Genomic DNA, 21,575 nt, shown 5'->3' with positions numbered 1-21,575 from the left:
TCCAGAAAACCGAATCTGACAACTGAAGAGAACCCTTGAAAATTTATCAGTCGGGGAATCTCTTTACAGAGGTGCAGCCAATACTTGTCTGCCTCAATTGGGGAATCTCTTTACAGAGCTGCAGCCGATGCATGTCTGCCCCCTTAGGAACTACTATCTATCACTTCTCATGATCTTATTAGACCACATTAGCATTTGCTTGATGTTCATAAGGCTTATGTTTCCCGTTTTGTATAATGACACCAGCAGATAAATCTCGAGACCTCTCTTGAACTAATACATCACTGGTTTATCACTAAAATCTGTGGGTATTTTTGGGTCTCTAATTTGCTAATAGCCTATGCTAAGAACATGGGCTTTTAATTCAGTCATAACAGGATTAATCCATCTCAGTGTTCGGCTATGAATAGTCACCTCTAACAGCATGTAGTGAGAACATGCGACTGTCCTTGACAAGCTATAAAAATAACTATATCCCAGAGTGCCAGTCGCAATTTATGTCCCTATTAGTCATAAATTTGTTCGTGTCTTTTAAGAGTCCATTTATGTTTCCCAAGAGAACGTTTACTGCTGTACATGACCGCCACTCTGTATCAAAATGGCCGAGAAAAAAAATAGCTACAGAGAGTGATAGAACAAGAGAAAATTATATTCTTTATGCTAATAATATACAAGGGTGTACTACAATCTACAAAAGCTGATGTAGATGTAATTTGAAAACATTGTTATAGGATATGGTGGAAAGTGTATATAAATTTCAAAGTAGACAGATCTAGGTTTAAATTGTCCTCTGTACTTCTATCTTTGTGACCCTCTCCGTGACCTCAAGAAACTTCAGCCTTATCATGGGTGAAATAATGATAGTATCTACTTGAATATCAGAATTAAAAGCAATATTAAAAGGCCTGGAATACTACTCAGCAATTAAAAACAATGAATTCATGAAATTCTTAGGTAAATGATTGGAACTGGAAAATATCATCCTAAGTGAGGTAACTCATTCACAAAAGAACACACATGGAATGCAGTCACTGATAGGTGGATATTAGCCCAGAAGCTCAATTCACATATCAAATCATTACCAAGAAAAAGGAAGGCGAGGGCCCTGGTCTTGGAAAGGCTTGATGCAGCATTGTAGGGGATTGCCACGGCAGAGAAGTGGGAGGGGGTTGACTAGGGAACAGGCAGAAGGAAGAGGGCTTATGGGACTTATGGGGAGGGGGAAACTGGGAAAGGGAAAATCATTTGGAATGTAAACAAAGAATATAGAAAATAAAAAATAAACAAAACAAACAAAACAAAAGGCCTTTGGTACATAGCACATGCTCAGTATATGGAAGGCGTGATGATAGTGGTGGTATTTGGTGTATCTCATTTGGAAATGTACTTTCCTTTAAGAACAACCTTGAAGGAGAGAGCCAATGGGTATAGAGTGCTGTTTTTGTCTTGGTGATCTGTAGCAGATCTCTCACAGGGGGCGTGGTCTCAACCTCTGGTGTCTAATTCAGTAGCCAGCAGCCTCATGAGGTCATTTATTTTTAACAGGTTAAATTAAAAATTGTTACTCACGTGAACCACCCACAATTTGAAGTGTACCACTAGGTACACTGGATAAAGTAGATTTTCCATAACTATAAACGTTTCCTTTGGGCAGCATTAGACTTGACCAGAGACCTACAGACTTGGCCACTGTTATCACAAAGCACTTGTCTGGGGTCGGGCAGCCAACTGCAGGGAATAAAAGAGTTCCTGAGGCCCTTCTATACCACTTCTCACATGCTTATCCTAAATCTCGAAGTATATTCTCATCCTTGTGTGCTCTGCCATAGCCATTTTAGTTCCCGATTATCTGCGCACTACCTTGAGTTTGGATTTCAACCTCTGAAGACATCGTATAAAGCTTTTTATGGGATGAACTGAGTTTTCTGATTCAGAGGCTTGCACTGAAGACTTCCAGGTAGAAAGTTTGCAGCAGAAGATGGCTATGTTCTGAACACTTGTGGGCTTTCAAGACTCATATACTGTATACTGAAACCCAGAGGGGAACCTTGGCTCACTCAATAGACTGCGAGTCCTCTGCCCTTGCTGCCTGTTCCCAGGACTACTCGCTGCCTCACCTTACCTAACCTTGGGGGTTGGAGATGAGGTGGTACAGGACCAATGACACAGACTCCAGCAGCAGCAAGCTCACCTGAATGTTCTTGCAAGCTCCTTTAAGACCCTCCACCAGTGCCCCATTGGTCCCAAGAAAGCATCTTGGTTTTTTTTTTTTTTTTTTTTTTTTTTTTTTTTTTACAAGAAACATTGAACTCATTTATCAGAGCCAATAACAAAGGTAACAGTCCCAGTTAGTAAAAGATTAGGTAGAGTAATACAGGATGTTACATTTACCTTAACCCCAGAAATTGTTCCATTTTTATCTACAGCAAACATAATATCATACAAGGTAGCTGCCAACTTCAAAATACGTCTCTGAAAATGGCCGGAACCAGCCTCCCAAATGCCCACTGTCGTTTCCTTTTGTTAGTATTGGGTCCATGACTGAGTTGGAATAACCTGGCACATTAAAGGATAGAGGTGGGTCATTTTAACAACTTCTCCACTTGATCAATCTATTGAAGGCAAGTTCCACAGTCTCCACGTTCACTGTGCAATGCCTAAAAGCCTGAGGCAAGGCAGCCTGTCCAGTCTGAGATACAGGCATTCGCATCTCAATGCTTTGCACTACAATCTTAGAGATATTCTTTTTCCAAGTCTGAGGATACACAGAAACACATCCAGCATTGGTACTATTTCTAGTAAAACAAATAGGTAGGCCCTCACCCAGAGCAGTGTAATTTACCAATTTGGAATACTTTTGACTGTCAGACCAAGGAAATCCTAACATCTGAGTATTATTATAGGTCACAAAGTACTTCTGGCCTTTACCATTACAGAAGGATGTAGCAAAGGTGGGTCAGGAACATGTGTCCAATACAGCTTCCTTGTCACCAGTGTCAGGGCAAGATCATGGTCAGCATCATCCCTTGTCCCAGCATCAGCATGTCTCGCCAATCACTCTGGCTGCCACCTCCCTTCTTCAGCCTCCTGCAAAACAACAACAACAACAAAAAACAAAAAACCAAAAAACCCAAAAAACCAAAACCAAAACAAAACCATAAACATGCTCTCTTCCCCATATTAATACTAGATAAGAATTGCACCATATGCCAGTAAGTGGATTCTTCTATTTCACCTGGGCATAAGTATGGCATAGACACTCTCTCCTAAACAGCACTTCCCGATTGGCTGTAATTGTCTGCATCAGCAATCCTTGGTCTCTCAGGCAGTCTTCAATCAGTTCCTCCTGCAGGAGATGCCTTTACTGTTGTGCCCCTTCTCCCACTCTCCCTCCCCACCCGGTGTTTACATAGAGGTGGCAGTTGTTCCTCCTGCATACCTTTATGAATTAATTTGATTCCCTTTAGAAGCCAAAGTACTCTTCCCACAGAGCTGTCCTCACCAAACACGAACTCAGCTAGTGCCATGATCTTGGAGTTCCCAGACTCTAGAAGTGACAAATAACGATGTCTATTCTTCATAAATTTCTCTGTCCTGGGCATTTTTCCATAGCAGACTGGAAGGATTAAGATGGGGACTGACTTGATATGTGAGTTGCCACCTGCCCTTTTATGTCCATGGCTACTTCTGTTCTCTCTACACTAACTGTTGAGATTGAAATATGAAATAGCTCTTAGAAGGATCATATATTTGGAGGTAGATAAGTGTGGCAGGCATGAGTAGTTCATTATTTAATCATTTAAAAAAATTATCCAGCACATCCTATGTAGCTCACAGTGCTAGAACGGCTTGTATAATATGAGCATGAAATGGTTGAATGACAGAGTATAATCTTGAGACTTTCCTAGCAAGCAGACTACTAAATAATGTTTGACCGGGAGTATTGTAGTGTTGATTGATATAAAAGCAAAAGAAGGGACATAAATGTGCCAATCTACCTGCTATACCACTCCTGGGCATATACCCAGAGGATTCCCCAGCATGTAATAAGGATACATGCTCCACTATGTTCATAGCAGCCCTATTTATAATAGCCAGAAGCTGGAAAGAACCCAGGTATCCCTCAATGGAAGAATGGATGCAAAAAATATGGTATATATACACAATGAATATGGTATATATTCAGCCATTAGAAACAATGAATTCATGAAATTCTTAGACAAAGGGATGGAGCTGGAGAACATCATGCTAAGTGAGGTAACCCAGTCTCAAAAGATCAATCATGGTATGCACTCATTGATAAGTGGATATTAGCCTAGAAACTTGGAATACCCAAGACATAATCCACACATCAAATGATGTCCAAGAAGAAGGGAGGAGTGGCCTCTGGTTCTGGAAAGACTCAGTGTAGCAGTATAGGGCAAAACCAGAACAGGGAAGTGGGAAGGGGTGGATGGGAGAACAGCGGGAGGGAAGGGGGCTTATGTGACTTTCGGGGAGTGGGGGGCCAGAAAAGGGGAAATCATTTGAAATGTAAATAAAAAATATATCGAATAAAAACAAATGTGCCAATCCAATCAGGAGATTACTTTCCTGGCTGATGCTGCTGGGCTTCCAATGTTTCTATTGCTGATAGAGAGCAGAATGTAGGCATTCAAGCCAGATGAGCACAAGGTCATTTAATAAGCAGAGGAGATGCTACCATTGTGGGGCAGACATTTAGCAGGGATCCACTGAGAAAGCAGCAGATAAACACTGCATCAAAATCCAGCACTTGGAACACACACTGTAAAAGGGACTGTTTTGCTCTGCATTCAATACAGGAGAGCGACACCCTTGTATCGAACAGCTTGAGACTAGAATGGCACTGAAGATACATAAGAAGATCAACTGTGCTTGAAGACTTGAGTCAAGAGGAGAATCCTGTCCTTGTGGCCTAGGATGGTGTCTTAGTCAGGGTTTCTATTCCTGCACAAGCATCATGACCAAGAAGCAAGTTGGGGAGGAAAGGTTTATTCAGCTTACAGTTCTGCATTGCTGTTCATTACAAAAGGAAGTCAGGACTGGAACTCAAGCAGGTCAGGAAGCAGGAGCTGATGCAGAAGCCATGGAGGGATGTTCCTTACTGGCTTGCTTCCCCTGGCTTGCTCATCCTGCTCTCTTATAGAACCCAAGACTACCAGCCCAGGGATGGCACCACCCACAAGGGGCCCTTCCCCCTTGATCACTAATTGAGAAAATATCTCACAGATGGACCACATGGGGGCACTTCCCCAACTGAAACTCCTTTCTCTGTGATAACTCCAACCCATGTCAAGTTGACACACAAAACCAGCCAGTACAGATGGGAAGAGTTCTAAGTCACACCAAAGAAAGCCAGCTGACAAGGCGACACTCACCAGGATGGAAAAGTTCCAAATTAGTACCAGAATTCTCGCTGTGTGTTAAAGATGAACCCATTCAATTATTAATGGAATCTAAGGACTAAATGCATTTCACTCATTATTTATAAATGTGAATTAGTCCTTTAAGTGTTTAATATTTTTTAAAATCTTTATTAAAATTTATCTCCCACTGGTAGATGAAAGGTTCTTGTGGCTATGATTCCTAGCCATAGGTACTTGAGTTAGCTGGGCTTGAATGTGGCCAAAATTACAACCTAAAGAGAAAGATACCAGGACAAATATCCCTGAGGAGGGCTTGCAAGGCTGTTGAGGGCTGCAGAGTTATAGCACAACAGTGACTGTCATGAGTCACTACTCAAGGAAGGAGACATACAGATAGAATGAGTGTGTATTTACCTTTCCCACCTGGAAGGTTGCTGCTATTTTAAAGCAAGCCTCCTAGGTAGGAAGAAGTCATTTTACCAAGTTGCAGGCTCAGAAAAGGCTTCAACAAAAGTCTACACAGCGTGAGCCAGTATTCCTATTTATAAGTTCTTTTATTTTTAAAATTTCAGTCCTATCCCTACCCCTGCCAGCCCCCCTCCCCTACTTCCCAGCCACAGTGGGCATCTCCCCATGAACCTCTAGGTACAGCTCAGCTGCACGTGGCTATTGAGCAAGGTTTGAATTCAGATGCAAGAATGCTGTTCTAAAGCTAAGCTCTGCCCTGTGCATCCTGCTGTCTTCCCTCGACAGAACCTTGTCTACATCTCCTCATGCTTGTGCATTGCAATGACTTCTCACCCAAAATCCAAAAGATCTGGTTCTAAGTTGTGGTAGTCTGAATCTGCTTGGCCCAGGGAGTGGCACTATTTGGAGGTATGGCCTAGTTGGAGGAAGGTGTCCCTGTAAGCGAGGGCTTTAAGACCCTCTTCCTAACCATGTGGGAGTCAGTTGGCTCCTATTAGCCTGAAGATGAAGATGTAGAACTCTCAGCTCCTCCGGTATCACTCCGCCTGGATCTGGGACTTGCTTTGTCCCAGGCTGACCCTTGAACTCAGAGATCTCCTTGCCTTAGTCTCCTGGGATTAAAGGCATGTACTTCATTGCCTGGGCCTAAGCTTTTTATAGCCACTGTGCCTCAAGATCTCCATGCCAAGATCCAGGACAGTAACTTGTGTCTTCTAGCCTCAAGATCTGGATCACAATTGAACCCTCCAATTTTGGATTGTAGTTCATTCCAGATATGCTCAAGTTGACAACCAGGAAGAGCCATTACAATGGGAGCTGAGATTTCTATATCTTCATCTGCAGGCTGCTAGGAGACAACTGACTCCTACTGGTTAGGAGGAGGATCTTAAAGCCCACGCCCTCAGGGACACTTTCCTTCAACAAGGCCACACCTCCAAATAGTGCCATTCCCTGGGCCAAGCAGATTCAAACCACCACATAGGTTATAGGTGCCTCCTGATGTTCATTCTAAGAATTGAGTTGCTTTTAGCAAACAGTTCATCTATTGAAGTGGTTGTGCGTTAAACTGGTCACTGGAGAACCAAATTAATCAGTAACTTCTTACCTTGAAACTGGTAGATGCTTGAGAAACACCACCGAGAATCCCTTAGACAACCCAAGACCCACTGATACATACATTTTGTCCTTTCCCAAACTTTAAAAGCATCATTTGTATAAACAACAACAACAACAACAACAACAACAACAACAACAGCAACAAAACCAGAAAGTGGGTTCCAGGAGCTGGAAGCAAGAATTGGAAAGTAACTGTGAGTGTGTGTAACCAGGTGTACTGTTTATTCTGGGGATGAAGTATTTTAAAATTAAATGTTGCTGAGAGTAACATAAAAAAATATCATTTGTAGTCAGTCATTCTGCATATAATTTGATTTTTGACACATCCTCGTGCTGTTCATATATTGTTGATTTAATGTTTGGATTTAACCTGACTCATGTTTCTATTTTCAATCCCTGTACTTTAAAGGTAACTTTCAAAGTGTTGTGCAAAAAGGTGGAAGAATATGGCACCCTAAGATACATCACTGTGGCGTGCGGGTTATTTTAAGCTCCGGGTGCTTAAATAAGGAGGAAGAGCAGCAAGGGTTTTACCACCTTTCTCCCTAAAAGCAGCGGTGAAAACGGGGGCCTGCGGAAGGTATTCTCTCTATGTCAGAAAGAAGCATTCTTTCCACTTACCAGGGGAGCTGAGGCTGAGAAAAGCCGTCTAAACAAGCCTCCGTAAGTACTGCTATCTCCCATCTCCCTAGTGGCTTCTCTACCCTGACATGTACTGTCCCCTTGTCTGGCCATAGCCTCGTAATTCGCTGCTCTTTGCCCAGTTGGGAAAATGATGATTAGTCTTTCTTTCTTCCTTCCCTCCCTCCCTCCTTTCTCCCTCCCTCCCTCCTTCCTTCCTTCTTTCCTTTCTCCCTTCCCTCCTTCCTCCCCGAGTATCCTCATGTTAAAGAAAGCTTATGTTCAATAATTACATAATTATTTAATAATAATTTGCTCTTTCTGTCAGTTTAACTCCCAGACCCAACCAAACACAAGGAAGGGAAAAATCAAAAGCTGCCTCTCCTTGAGTGCTGGCCATGCACACACTGAGAGGGTTCTGTCTAAGCTCCACCCCACAATTACCTGGCAACAGCCAGGTATGCCCCTCCCACCTTTACCTGGCAACAGTCAGGCAGGCCTGGCCCACTATAAAGGGGGCTGCTCAGCCCCTCCTCTCTCTCTTACCTCTCTCTCTCAGCCTCTCCCTTGCCCCCCTTGGGTTCTCCTCCCCGCCCCCTCTCTCCACATGGTCATGGCCGGCCTCTGCTTCTCTACTCTCTCCCTCTCTCTGACTTTCTCTGCCTCTACTACCCCCTTAACTCCATCCCATGCCCTAAACAAAGTCTATTCTATACTATGCCATTGTGTGCCCGGTCCCACAGGGGAAGGGATGCTGAGGCCTGGGCCTGCTGAGGCACTCACTCCCTTCCCCCACACCGCCGTATACCACATTCTCTAACCTCTTTTTCTTTTTATGATCACAACACACACAACATAAGTTGACTGTGACAACTATTTGCTTTTTGAGCGCATACAGAAAATGCATCACAATTTGAAGGGTTTTTTTTTTTAAATTGTTCATCACTGCATTACTAGATTGCATATCAAGCACATATCCATACTAAAATCAAGGAAACCATGACTACCTGCCCTTGGCAGCTGCCACCAGATCAAGAGTTTGATACTTTCATGGGCCGCAGCCTGGTTCTATCCTAGGTCGTGTGAATAAGTATCTCTGGGCCAGTGGGCCACAGGCACGATGGTTTATAACAGCTTCCCGTGGGTTCGGATTACATACAGCTTTGAGAAGGTCAGTGCTAAGCCACAGTATCCCAGTGACTCATGGCAGCAGGATGCAAGCCAAAGTTGCTCAGTGCTTTGATCCTGTCTCTAGAACAATGGCTGGCTGGAATTGATGTGGAGTTCTTCAGTATCCCAAGAGAAGTCACAGAAATGAACTGGTAGGATGACTCTTGAGTCAGCATTTAGGACAAGTAAACCCCCAGGGCAGAGCCTCGCTGGCCAACGAGATGGCTCAAGCCTGAAGACCTGAGTTCACTCTCCAGGACCCACGGTGGAGAGAGAGACCCAGCTCCAACATGCTCTCCTCCCAGATGTGTGTATGCCCTATCACACAGACAACCGCACACAAATAGTCCTTTAACCTTCAAACCTACGCACTCTCTCTCTCTCTTTTTTCTCTCTCTCTCAATCTCTCTCTCTCTCTCTCTCTCTCTCTCTCTCTCACACACACACACACCAGGTAACGCCACCTGGAATGAAGCTTTAGAAATGTCCTTGAATTGTATTTTTTGAGAACTCCTAATCCATCTCTCTCACAGACTTACTCTTGAACAGAGTGGCCTGCCTTTCAACTACCTGTTTTCTTTGTCCGGAAGTGAGAAAAATCAAATTCTGGAGCCTGGTTCAGTGATGAATGGCTCTGTGCGACAGAGGGCAATGTCCTGCAAAAAGGCCCAGTGAGTAATGGCCTGTCTTCAGACTGTCCAATGAGTGTGTGCTTCTTGGAGGATTAAAGTGGTATTATCCATTACTCCAAACCTTTCTCCATCTGGCCTTCACACCTTCTGGCTAAGCACACTTGAACGCATACAATGTGAGCTTTCATTGTGTTGGCAAGGATGTTTATACCCAGGAGTGTGTGTGTGTTCATCCAAGCATTTTAAAAATAACCTAAGTGAACGGAGTCAATGAGTGTGCGTCACATTTAGCAGGAATATTAGGAAGCAACGGCCTTTAAATGTCTAACTTAGCTTTGGCATTGTGTCAGGAAAGAGCTGGCTCATGTCGCTTGCATAAGTCTTATGTAAGAGATTAGATATGGAGCCTGAGCTGTCCTGGTTATTAAAGTGCCAGGAAAGGAAAGCTAGCTCCGATGATGAGACTCGCTTGGCCCCCTCCAATGCAAGCGTCTTTGTTTCTACATCGAGCACTTCCTGTTGTAAAAGTAATCCTAAAAACAAATCAGCCTAGCTTTTCTATTGCCTTCCTTAAGAGTGTATTTAGGAGTAACGAGGCATATTTAGAAGGCACAGGATGGGCATCAGTTTATAAACCAAACAGGTATTTACTCGTGTTCTCATGTGCACTACCTGAGAGTTGGAGGGCCAGCTTGGTACCGTGACGCACGTCTCACACGTGGGTGGTGCAGGTTTTCACGCATCTTATAAACTGATTTTTCAAAACTTAGAACATGACCCACTGCCCTATTCACCTGCTATTCTGAAAGGGATTTCATCAAACCCTGTTTCCAGAAAGTAGAAATGAAGACCACATATGACTCAGTGTTCGTTCTCTTATGAAGCCTTTCTTGACTGTTATGAGGTGGAAATAAATATATACACATAAGTACATGTAGACCCATGTACAGAGAAAGAGGAAAGACCCTGAATTTTAGAGTCCCTTACTCCAGCACAGGAACAATGCTAGCAACATCAGAGAGCTGCTGTAGAATCCAAGAAAATCAAGAAAGGCTTCTAAGCTTCTATTTTCTATTATAAAGTGGAACTTTATTCTGGCCCTAGTTCGTTGACAGTATTATGACCACTTAGAGAAGATTCATTTACTTCCCCGCCCCCCAGGATCAGCTTTAAACAATGTTTGTTTGAAGTTCTTATAGGTAGCTGGCATTAGAAAAACTAAATTTATTTAATCTCTACAGCAACTTTATTATGTTGCTATTACTATTATCTATTCTTTCTAGACTTGGATTCTCAGGTCCAAGTCACCTAAGCTATGTTAGGCAACAAGACATGAACTGAGGTGTGCACTGTATGACTCTAAAACCTGCACATGCACATGATATCAAGCATTCAGTAACCCATAGGTCCATAATCCAGTTCAGCCAATGCCCAGTGCATGTACCTCCCCTCTCTCCAGAAAGGAGATCACACCAGGTAACAATGTATGTCCAATGAGTTCTGATCTCTGCTGATGACGATGCCAGGATGTCGCCATCAGCGCCATTTCCCACTAGATTTGCAATTGTTAGCAGCTTGAGGTAGAAGGAATTAAGAGCAGATTTAGTGAGCTATTAAAAACTGCAGTAATTAAACACAGCCTGAAATATCTGTATCGAGAAAAAAATATGTTTTATCGTAGTCATCCGCAGAAAGAAATTCTGCAAAAGGAATTGGTTTGTGTGAATCAGGTCCTGGTGATTTTCAGTTGAGGCTTGCTTAGAGCCATAAAGCTGTTCTAGAAGTGTTTTGTGCACAGAACACAGTCAGATCTCAGTACTCAACATCCTGAGGCAAGAAGCTCATAAGTTCAAGGACAAACTGCTCTACACAAAGAAACTCTAACTCAATCAGTAATCTTTAAAAGCATTTTCCTGACATCAGTGATGCATATGGAGGGCCTGCCAAACCCCAAACACAGAGAAATGCCGAGTGACATGACCAGGTTATTTCATCATACTCTGATTTGTGTGTAAACTTTCAAAAATCTAGGGTTAAAGTGTGCAATTCCAAGGAGTTCCAAGAGGAGAGGGAGGTTGAAGGAGACCAATAGTGAGAGGTCTTATGCAATGTGAAATTCAAAAGGCTGTGGAGAGGTCTGTAGTGACTGGATTGCTCTTTAGTTACGATCACTTGCTGCTATTGCAGAGAATAGGATGTGGACCCCAGCACCCGGGCTGCTCACAAGCATTTTTGTCTTAGTTTGTTGTGAAGAGACACCATGACCATGGCACCTCTTATAAAGGAAAACACTTAATTGGGGCTGACTTATAGTTTCAGAGGTTTAGTCCATTATTGTCTTGGTTGGAAACAGGTGGCATGAAGGCAGACTTGGTGCTAAACAAGGAGCTGAGAGATCTCCATCTGGAGCCACAGACAGCAGGAGACTGAGTGTCACATAGGGCATAGCTTGAGCATATAAGACCTCAAAGCCCCTCTCCATAGTGACACCCTGCTCCCAACAAGGCCACACCTGCTCCAACAAGGCCACTCTTCCAAATAGTGTCCCTCCCTATGGGCCAAGCACATTCAAACACATTGAGTCTATGACAACCATTGCTTTTCACACCACCACACTCTGTGACTCCAGTTCCAGAAGATTCAGCACCCTCCTCTAGCCTCCACTTGCACCAAACAAGCACACACTGCACATACATAAATACACAGCACTCACATGCATAAAATAAACTTGATTTAAAGTTAGTTACTGGGTTGCTAACCCGGTCTCATGCTGTTGCCATGGTGATAGGACTTCCCTGCAGCCTTTACAGTGAGAACCAGGATTTCCAAGCTCTGCGGTTTCGTGTCCAATTTCTTTGTGAGAACTAAGTCACTTGGTCCTTACAATTCGTTATCATGGCTCTGTACCCCAACACAGAAATATACCAAAGTGTAACAAACCTTGTGTAATCCCAAAGTATTACTGTTATGAAGGTAGATTAGGAACATAAATGCTATAAAAGTCCTTCTAAAAGCTAAGTCAACTTTAGTTTCTGTATATCTAAATGCTCGAAAGAAATACCTTAGGAAGGATTCACAACTCAAGGTGGAGAGGCATTTTTACATCTGTTTGGGTGTTAACACTTTCACAATGCTGGAACACATCCATTAGATCTTCAAAATGATTGGGGCAGGGTGCCTCAGAACTTTATTACCTGGAACCCAGAAACAGCATTTTAACAAGAGCCGCATCCTCAGGAGGAAAATGAACACAGAATTTGTGCACCACTTGTATTTACCCCAAGACTCAAAGTTAGAGCCATCAAGCTTCCTTTGTAAGTACTACTCAAGTGAATTCTGTCCAGGGATCGCTAAAGTTAGGATGTTTCTTATATGAATTTTGCACGTGTGCTACTCATTCATTCAGAAACTCCTTAACTCTTCTGAAAGGTCTTAACAGATGAAATGCCTTATGAGTAAACATCACTGAAATAAATTACAAAATATGTTTTTGTGTCTCCAGTCACTACCTTTTACCTCTGACCATAACTATGTTGTCTTATCAAGCAGTTTTATCAAGTCATGAGCTGCTTGGGGGAGGCTCATAGTTCCTGAAGTTGTATATAAGCACTTCTTTCAGAAGTCTTGGTAATTTCTACTGTTCAGCATTCTTAGAATTTCTGAGTTGGAGATGGTTATCAATTGAACTGCATACTATGGTCACGGAGGATTGATTTGGGGGCAGAAATGTCCACTTTGGCTTTATCTTTTTATTTTCCTTTGCTTGCATGATTTTATCTTCAAACAGGTATCTGTTTTAGTTTTGCTTTAGGTTTTTCTTTTATAGAAGTCTAGTACATTTGCTTAGGGTTAGAACATGTCATTCATAAACTAACTTAACTGGGTGGTGGAAGATTATAGCTACAGAGACAGAGAGAGAACAAAATGGCAGGTCTACATGTGGTAGAGTCCACATCTTCCTCTGAGTTCTTTGAGCCTAGCAAGCCACAGGTGACTGGCAACAGATAGCCCAGTGGATGGTGTGACAATCATTATTTTATGGGACAACCCAACTGATTGCCAAGATAGCTCATCGATCATTAGGTATGTAAGCCATATATGGTGCCTGAAGTCAGTGATTTCAGCACTGGAGAGGATAAAGTTTAAAGCCAACCTTGGATGCAGTGAGAGCTTGTCTTAAATAAAATAATTCAAATTAAAACAAAAACAAAGTGCTTCAAGATGGGGGCTTTCTATTTCTGGGAAAGATGTATTTAACTAAGTAAAGCCAGTAAGGAAGATTCACCTTCCCTAGTGGGTATCACCCCAAGAGAAGAAAATGGAGGAGGAGAGGAACTTTTTCCCCCTGGAGCTGAGGCAGCATCTTCTCCTACCCTTCAACATCAGATATTTCCAGGCCTTGGATTCCAAGACTTACACGGTCACCCCCATCCTTTGGAGTTTTTGGTTTCAGACTGTGCTCACAGCCACCGACATCTCCACTAATTCCAGGCCATCCGCCACGGACTGAACCTCAGCTGCTGCACCAGCTTTTCTGATTCTCGGCCTGGACTTGGCAGACTGAGGGACTCTTCAGCTTATATAATTGCTGGAGTCAGTTCCCATAATGCACTTCCTTGGAAGCATCTACATATCCATGTGGGATCCGTTTTTCTGGAGTATCTTCATTTGCAGAGGATTCCATTGTCAACCTCTTTTTTAAATATTTATAAAGCTTGCTTCCAATCTTGGTTTGGGATAAAAATTAAGTGGTAATGGACATTATCGAGTGAATTCTCTCATGCACACCCGGAAGATGGTGAATCTCACTTTGGACACAGACACCTGAATGCATAATTAACCTTAGAGAATGCTAAAACTGGGATTCCTCCCAGTCCAATACTATTGTAATTATTGATGCATATAACTTACAATACGCCTCGACTTTTCCATATCATTCTTCTTCCTGGCCTCCTCAACGTACTCTCCCTGGAAGCTTCTATTTGATGCAATATTGGTTTTCAGCTACTATTCTCCTCTGCATCGCCGGGTAGCTGGCTATCCTGTGCAAGATTGCAGAGCTGGCTTATTCCATCCGAAGTTTCTGGCATGTCCAAGATGGATGGGCCTATTCTAACATACAATAGCAATGCATCACGGTTTGTTGAGGACCATCACTGAAGTCGACACTGGATCCCCAGAGAGGATATACAGCCATAGAGTCAGCATAATTTTCAGTCATATCTAGACTACATTTTTTCCCCCTTTGGTGCTAAAGATTGAACCTATGGCTTCACTTCTGCTATGAAAATGATATATGCTGAGTTTTCTCTTATCCATGTTTTACTCTATGTGTGTATATTCATATGATGTGCTGCACACACGCGTGCAGAGGCCAGAGATGTATGCAAGGGGACTTTCTCAATTGCTTTGTGTTTTGAGAGTCTCCCACCAACCCCAGAGCTCACCTATTTGCTAGACTACCTGGCCAGTGAGCCCCATGGGTCCATTGCCCTCCTCCTCTTCAGTGTTGGGATTCTAGGATTGTCCAGCCTTGTCAACCTTTTTATGTGCCGTAAAGACTTTAGTATGCATCTTTCAAACTGTGGCACTCCTTCAGAGAACCACTGCACAATCACTAAGTTGGGTAATCCATGACAATTCAATGCGATCAGCATCTTCCACTCACCTCATTCAATTCCTGTCAGAAGGAAACGTAGCACTCTGACCACGGTGAAATACAGCAGCCTGGAATATTCCGATGTTCACACAGCTTGAGCTCTGGTCTCTAGAACTGAGTCATCACTGAGAATTCATCGCTAAGTCTAACTGAGAACGATCCTGTAGAGAAATTAGCCACAAATCCAGTTCATTATTTTGAATTTCCTCTGACAATATGCATTCTTTTTCCATAGAAGCATGCAAAGAACTACAAACTGTTATAGCGCCTTTCTTAAGATCTTGGATTATAAAAGAAGATGCCCAGGCATATGCAGGGCCCCGGTGACTTTCAAACTGCATTGTCTGTCCTTGCCTATCCTGTGGCTGCTATACACCGGCCTGGATTATTAGAGACATAACTGACTCCACACAGCACTACAAGTTGTGATGTTCAGACAAACCTGTGGGTCCCACAGACACATAAAAATATAAATTTTGGGCGACCCAATCCCCTACTTTCTTAAAGGGAAGGTTGTGTTTTTTTCCACATTTGCTGTTTGTTTCAAGTTTAAGATTTTTAAATCTCATTTTTAAAAGTCGTTTTGTTTGCTTGGGATTTTGTTTTTGTTTTTGTTTTGTTTTGTTTTTTTGCAGCGTTTGGGATTAAACACATGGCCTTGCATACACTGGCAAGTGGCCTGCAAGTGAATTGCTTCTCTGGCTCTTTTAAAACACTCAACTTGAAGAACAAGGTGGTTTAATGACTTACTGACATGTACTTGTGACAGAGTTAAGTTTTGACTAATAGACATGCTTAGATTATATAAGAGACATCATGGTGATTATTTTCCAATTAAAATCTCCATTCATGGATAAAATAGCAGTGTATCATAGATTCTAGAACTACTTCACACAAAACATCTCCATAATCGTACAGTTCATGCAGGAGACCCACACATAACACTACTTGGTAATTTGTTGTTTTGAGGCTGAGAAAAGTTCTGCTTTCTGGTTTATTCCCTGACTGGAGTACACCAGAATCTTGGACTGTTTTCTCTTTTCTGTGTACCATTCTTTCCTTTCTGTCCTTCCCCAAACATGGCAAACACAAAGACATCCACCTCAGTGTTCACCACAGAAGGAAGCTGACTTGTTAGTAGCTCTCCTAGGTGTCCTGATGAGTTTATCCTTCCATTAATAATTGTGGCCCTAAACCTCCAGTCCCTACACTCCTAATGGAGATGAGACTGGGTTCTCTGATGGATTGAGATCTGTGCTATACTTAATGTATTGCCCCAAGCTTTCTCCCTTTGGCTATCAATCATTCTATGTTTCATAACATTTCCCCAGCCTCAAACCGGCAGTTAGTTTTTCCTGTACACACCACTGTAAGGCAAGCCTAATTATTTTTCATTTATACTTTAAATATATATTTTTAAACATACAAAATGTAGTGAACAGTGCCTCTAATGTAGAGTACAAACATTTCTTCAAACAATATGTTCATACTCTGACTCAGCAATCTAATTTAGCCCAAATGGAAATGTGAAGAAATCCGTTGAGGACTGCATGTTAAAAGCCTCATTTTTTTTCTTCCCTGGTGAGTCCTATTAACTGTGGTTGTAGAGGCCCTTTAAGAGAGCATTCTATAGATACTTAAATTATCTCAAGTTACAGCTTGCATCTCATGAAACATGTTTGTTTTGACAGTAACATCATGAAACATGTTTGTTTTTGACTCTTCAGAGCTTCCAGGAGAGGGGGATAGAGAAACAGCATGACCTGTGTGTGCACACCGAGAAGCAGGCTGTCACCCTCTGCACCCCTATGGCCCCGGCATGCCTGTTTGCACGTACAGCTGGCCTGTACTTCTCCACTTCCTCGATGAACCAGTGAGTGTTTGTGCTTATTTATAATAGCCTATCTCCAAAAAAGGACTTTAGGCGGCTTGCAAAACTGATTAATAGCCATTGGAAAAATAGACTCCAGAGCCAAAGTCAGGTTTTATCTGGAAGAAACCTTCACCACACTAAGCAAAACAGTTGATCGATGCCAGAAAAGAGCTGAAAAATTGCCTGAGAAGACTCATAAATGCTCATTATATGCTCTTTGTAAGCCCTGCAAATAAAAATGCACTGTGAAAGCTACATAATACAGCAGGTTACAGCAACCTAGACCACTTGTGATTGTGAAATGCTGACAGCTTCGAAGATAAAGGCATCCTTGTAGAAAAGTGTACAAAGCTTGTCTTTGAATCGGAGCAAGTCCCTCCCAGCCCAAGAAGAAATTCAGTACACCTACAAACTTTTCCCCTCATGGAAAATGTGAAACCAGTTGATTATTTCTTTCTGCCAACCTAAAGAATTACCACGCCAGAAGATTTTTTTTCTTTAATGTGTAAACAAGCAAAGAAATCCTAGAATAAGACCATGAACCTTAAGAGAAATTGTACGTATCCTCATGGAGATGTTTATCAAGGGGACTTTGAGCAGTGTGAAGCTCTTAAAGCAGTGTGTTTTAAAGTCTATCTAAAATTTGGACAAGCCCAGTTCCTGCGTGAACTACTGCACGAGTCTTCTAGAGGTCCCCTCTAGAAGGTTCTGTTCTGCAGCCGCTCTCCTGGCAGCAAATGGCTGGCTGTTGAATGAATCGCTGTTTTCCTGTAATCTGAGAGATGACATTTATTGACTGAAATTCCAGTATGGTCACACTGGTAAGCTTACAGAGTTCTGGTTGGAAGCTACATACATGAGTGTATCATTACCTTTCTCCCAGTATTTTGAAGAGTCTTTTTGGATGTTTTTCCTAATGACCCAATAACATTTTAATAACTTATTGACTCCCTTAGGTACTTCTTATAAGCCTGCACTATTAAAACAAACAAACAAACAAACAAACAACAGTTGTTTTCATCAGTTCCTCAAGAACAAAGTTTTACTCCTGTCAAAAATTCAAGACTTACATTGAGTAAAACTGGGAAAACAAATTTGTCAATGAATTCTGCTAATCAGTCAAGGAAAGCTTCCCTAAATATGGGAGAGAAATTAAGGTCTTGGGTGAATGGATTAAAAATCACAGAGTCAGTTAAACAGCTACCAACTCTGCCACATTCCCAGGCTAGTTCTTGTCTTCTGAAGTGACTAAGGTAATGCCATCTTGTGCTGACTCTATTTTGGGATTGTTCAGACCCTTCTCAGCCCTCTCTCCAACCCCCAGCAAGAGCCCCACCTGCCTGAGCAACACATTTGAGATTTCCATGACCCTGTCCATGATCCAGAGGCATTAACCAAAATAATTCATGTTTACACAAACTTTAAACTAAAATATCTGAAGAAGGTATGAGTCAAAATCAGTTGTCATGCAGTGTCTGAAATTAACTATGTTCTGCCTCAACGGACATTGACCCTCATCCAACATTGATGTCACTGTAGTTTTTTGCTTTTTAAAGATTTATTTATTATATGTAAGTACACTGTAGCTGTACTTAGACACCCGGGAAAAGGGAGTCAGATCTTGTCTGTTTGTTTAATTTTTTAAAAGATGTATTTATTACTATATCTAAGTAGACTGTAGCTGTCTTCAGACACACCAGAAGAGGGCATCAGATCTCTTCACAGATGGTTGTGAGCCACCATGTGGTTGTTGGGATTTGAACTCAGGACCTTAAGAGCACTCAGTGCTCATAACTACTGAGCTATCTCTCCAGCCCCGTTTTTGCTTTTTAAAATGTTGTACCTCTCAGCTTTAGCACCAAGAGACTTTAGCGCATAAGCCCACTCTTCGTGACTGGCTAAAATTAAAGGACTCTTATATTCCAAATTAGCTTAATAGTCGTGGTTGTCTGTAGCTTCTCTCGTGAATTTATTACACTTCCATGTGGCTAGCAAGGTCAGAATACACAGAGCCACTACTCTGGCTTTCTGACTGGTACATTGGCTGTTTCATTTTTAATTATATACATTCCCTTCGTGTGCTCATTATATTCATAAATAACACTCATGTTTTATAGTTTCTTCTGTCTGAGAAAAATGACAAGGTAGATTTAAAAAACAATCAAAGGCAAATAATAAAAGAACAGAAAATGAAATTACAAGAGGTGTCAAGGTATTATCAATCAAGGGTCAGATGTTAGGTCTAAGAGTCAATGGTTTGAAAGTATAACCTAAGGAACTTGTAACTCAGGAGCTCCTAGGGAAAGAGCAGGGCAGGGCTTCCTGCCCTGGGGAGGGGCAAGTTTCAGGTTCCCACCCTCTGTCTCAGCTCAGCTAGAATGCTTCCCTTTCATACGTTTTTTTAGGCTTTCATTTTGTATGTTTTCCTTAAGTACATTGTGATGATAGAATCCGTTCTGGGACATCCTTTTGGCGTTCGAACTGATAGAATTTGGAAGAATTGCTTCCAAAGGTATAATTTTTAATATTGGCACAGTTAATATACCGCTATGCAATCAGAAGATCTTCAGTGTCAGAATCAACTACTGTTGTGACAATCCAAACATCATCTCAGAGTTCCCAAGGATATTCACTCTGAGTTCAGCAGACTCTCTTGGAAGGCTTATTCAAAGAATTCTGATGTGTAGCTGGGGGTTGGACACAGGGATTGGTCCCCATATAACTAAAAGTGGTTTAAGTCCCTACAAAAGAAACCCCCAAAACAGTTCAGAAACGCATACAGATGCTTTGTGTGATTAGCTCCAGCTGCGGATCCCTCCTGTTCAATTTCCTCTTCCTAGCCTCTAGATCTCTAGCGCAGGTGTTACATAAACACCGCTAACTGAAAACCCACTTCTGAGTTTGTGGGCCTTAAACTGTGAGTAATTGTTGTTAAGAGTCAAAAGGTCACAGGGACAGAAGAGCCCCAAGAATGCTCTGTTTCAGACACTTCTCTGCAAGGAACTAAGTAGTGAGCCTACAGCAGTCTCTCTTTTGTCGAATGCACCAGTTCCAACAAGGACATGCCATGTTGGCTCGCTGTGCTGTCTCCAGAGCACAGAACAATGCCTGGCATTTGGTGTGTGCCCTACAAATATTTGTTAGAACACATGATTGATGGTGTCATTTCTTTGCCTGACTTGACCTTTTCATAAATTAGAAACCATTACCTTTATATACATAACATTTACCATTGGCTCTCTTTTTCCATAACATAAAACCAGTTTGTGCTAGATATAGTAAACGTCTTGAGAAAGTGCATAAGGAAACCTATTGCTTAGTGCGCTGCTTAAAATTCTTCTTTATAAAGAAATGAAAAGGCTCAGAGCACAATTAAAAGGCTGTGATCATTAATAATCCCATTATAATTTCTTTTTTTTAAATTCAGTATATTCTTTATTTACATTTCAAATGATTTCCCCTTTTCTGGCTCCCCACTCCCCGAAAGTCACATAAGCCCTCTTCCCTCCCCCTGTTCCCCCATCTACTCCTTCCCACTTCCCTGTTCTGGTATTCCCCTATACTGCTGCACTGAGCCTTTCCAGAACCAGGGGCCACTCCTCCGTTCTTGGATATCATTTAATATGTGGATTATGTCTTGGATATTCAAAGTTTCTAAGCTAATATCCACTTATCAGTGAGTGCATACCATGATTAATCTTTTGAGACTGGGTTACCTCACTTAGTATGATGTTCTCCAGCTCCATCCATTTGTCTAAGAATTTCATGAATTCATTGTTTCTAATGGCTGAATAGTACTCCATTGTGTAAATATAACACATTTTTTTTGTATCCATTCCTCTGTTGAGGGACACCTGGGTTCTTTCCACCTTCTGGCTACCACAAATAGGGCTGCTATGAACATAGTGGAGCATGTGTCCTTATTGTATGCCGGGGAATCTTCTGGGTATATTCCCAGGAGTGGTATAGCAGGGTCCTCCGGAAGTGTCGTGCCCAGTTTTCTGAGGAACCTCCAGACTGATTTCCAAAGTGGTTGCACCATCTTGCAATCCCACCAGCAGTGGAGGAGTGTTCCTCGTTCTCCACATCCTCGCCAACACCTGCTGTCTCCTGAGTTTTTGACTTTAGCCATTCTGACTGGTGTGAGGTGAGATCTCAGGGTTGTTTTGATTTGCATTTCCCTAATGATTAATGATGTTCTTTCTAGTTTCCAATGGGCTTTCTCTTCCTCTCTCCTCTCCCTCCCTCCCTTCCCTTCTCCCTCCTTTCCCTTCCCTCCTTTTCTCCCTCCCTCCCCTTCTTCCTCCTTTTCTCCCTCCCTCCCTCCCTCCCTCCTTCCCCCTCCTTCCTTTCCTTCCTCCCTCCCTTTTCCCCTCCCTCCCCTTTGTTACTCTGTGTGTATATTTTGTTGTTGATGTTTGTTTCTCTGTTTCTGTTGTTTTTGACACAGGGTCTCACCATGTAGCCTCCGCTGGCCCAGAACTCCATATGCTGACCAGGCTAGCCTTGAACTTACAGAAATCTCCCAGTTTATAATCCTATTAAGCAGAGCTAAAATTTGAAAATATCTATACACATATATAATCTATGTGTATAAGTTGTACATGTACATGCATATTTTATTACATTTTTGCCAATACAATCCTAAT

At 42.2% G+C, this 21,575-nt stretch overlaps 1 long non-coding RNA gene across 2 annotated transcripts in view; it reads right to left on the bottom strand.

Annotated features, from left to right (window-relative positions):
• The window catches only part of LOC127668817 (uncharacterized), a 71,161-nt gene that overhangs the window by 34,030 nt on the left and 15,556 nt on the right, over positions 1-21,575 (bottom strand). Inside the window, exons 2-5 of one of the 2 annotated variants that reach the window (XR_007974216.1) lie at positions 15,063-15,214; positions 14,306-14,506; positions 12,456-12,588; positions 2,929-3,087 (exon numbers count right to left, since the gene is read on the bottom strand). This is a non-coding gene — a long non-coding RNA (uncharacterized LOC127668817). The remainder of the gene's footprint in view (positions 1-2,928; positions 3,088-12,455; positions 12,589-14,305; positions 14,507-15,062; positions 15,215-21,575) is intronic. The other variant, XR_007974217.1, reaches the window with a different exon arrangement.

This window comes from Apodemus sylvaticus, chromosome 18 (assembly GCF_947179515.1).
Source record: "Apodemus sylvaticus chromosome 18, mApoSyl1.1, whole genome shotgun sequence".
Classification (NCBI taxonomy): Eukaryota; Metazoa; Chordata; class Mammalia; order Rodentia; family Muridae; genus Apodemus; species Apodemus sylvaticus.
Note: the sequence above shows the minus strand (reverse complement) of the source record. Positions and strands in the feature narration are given on the sequence as shown.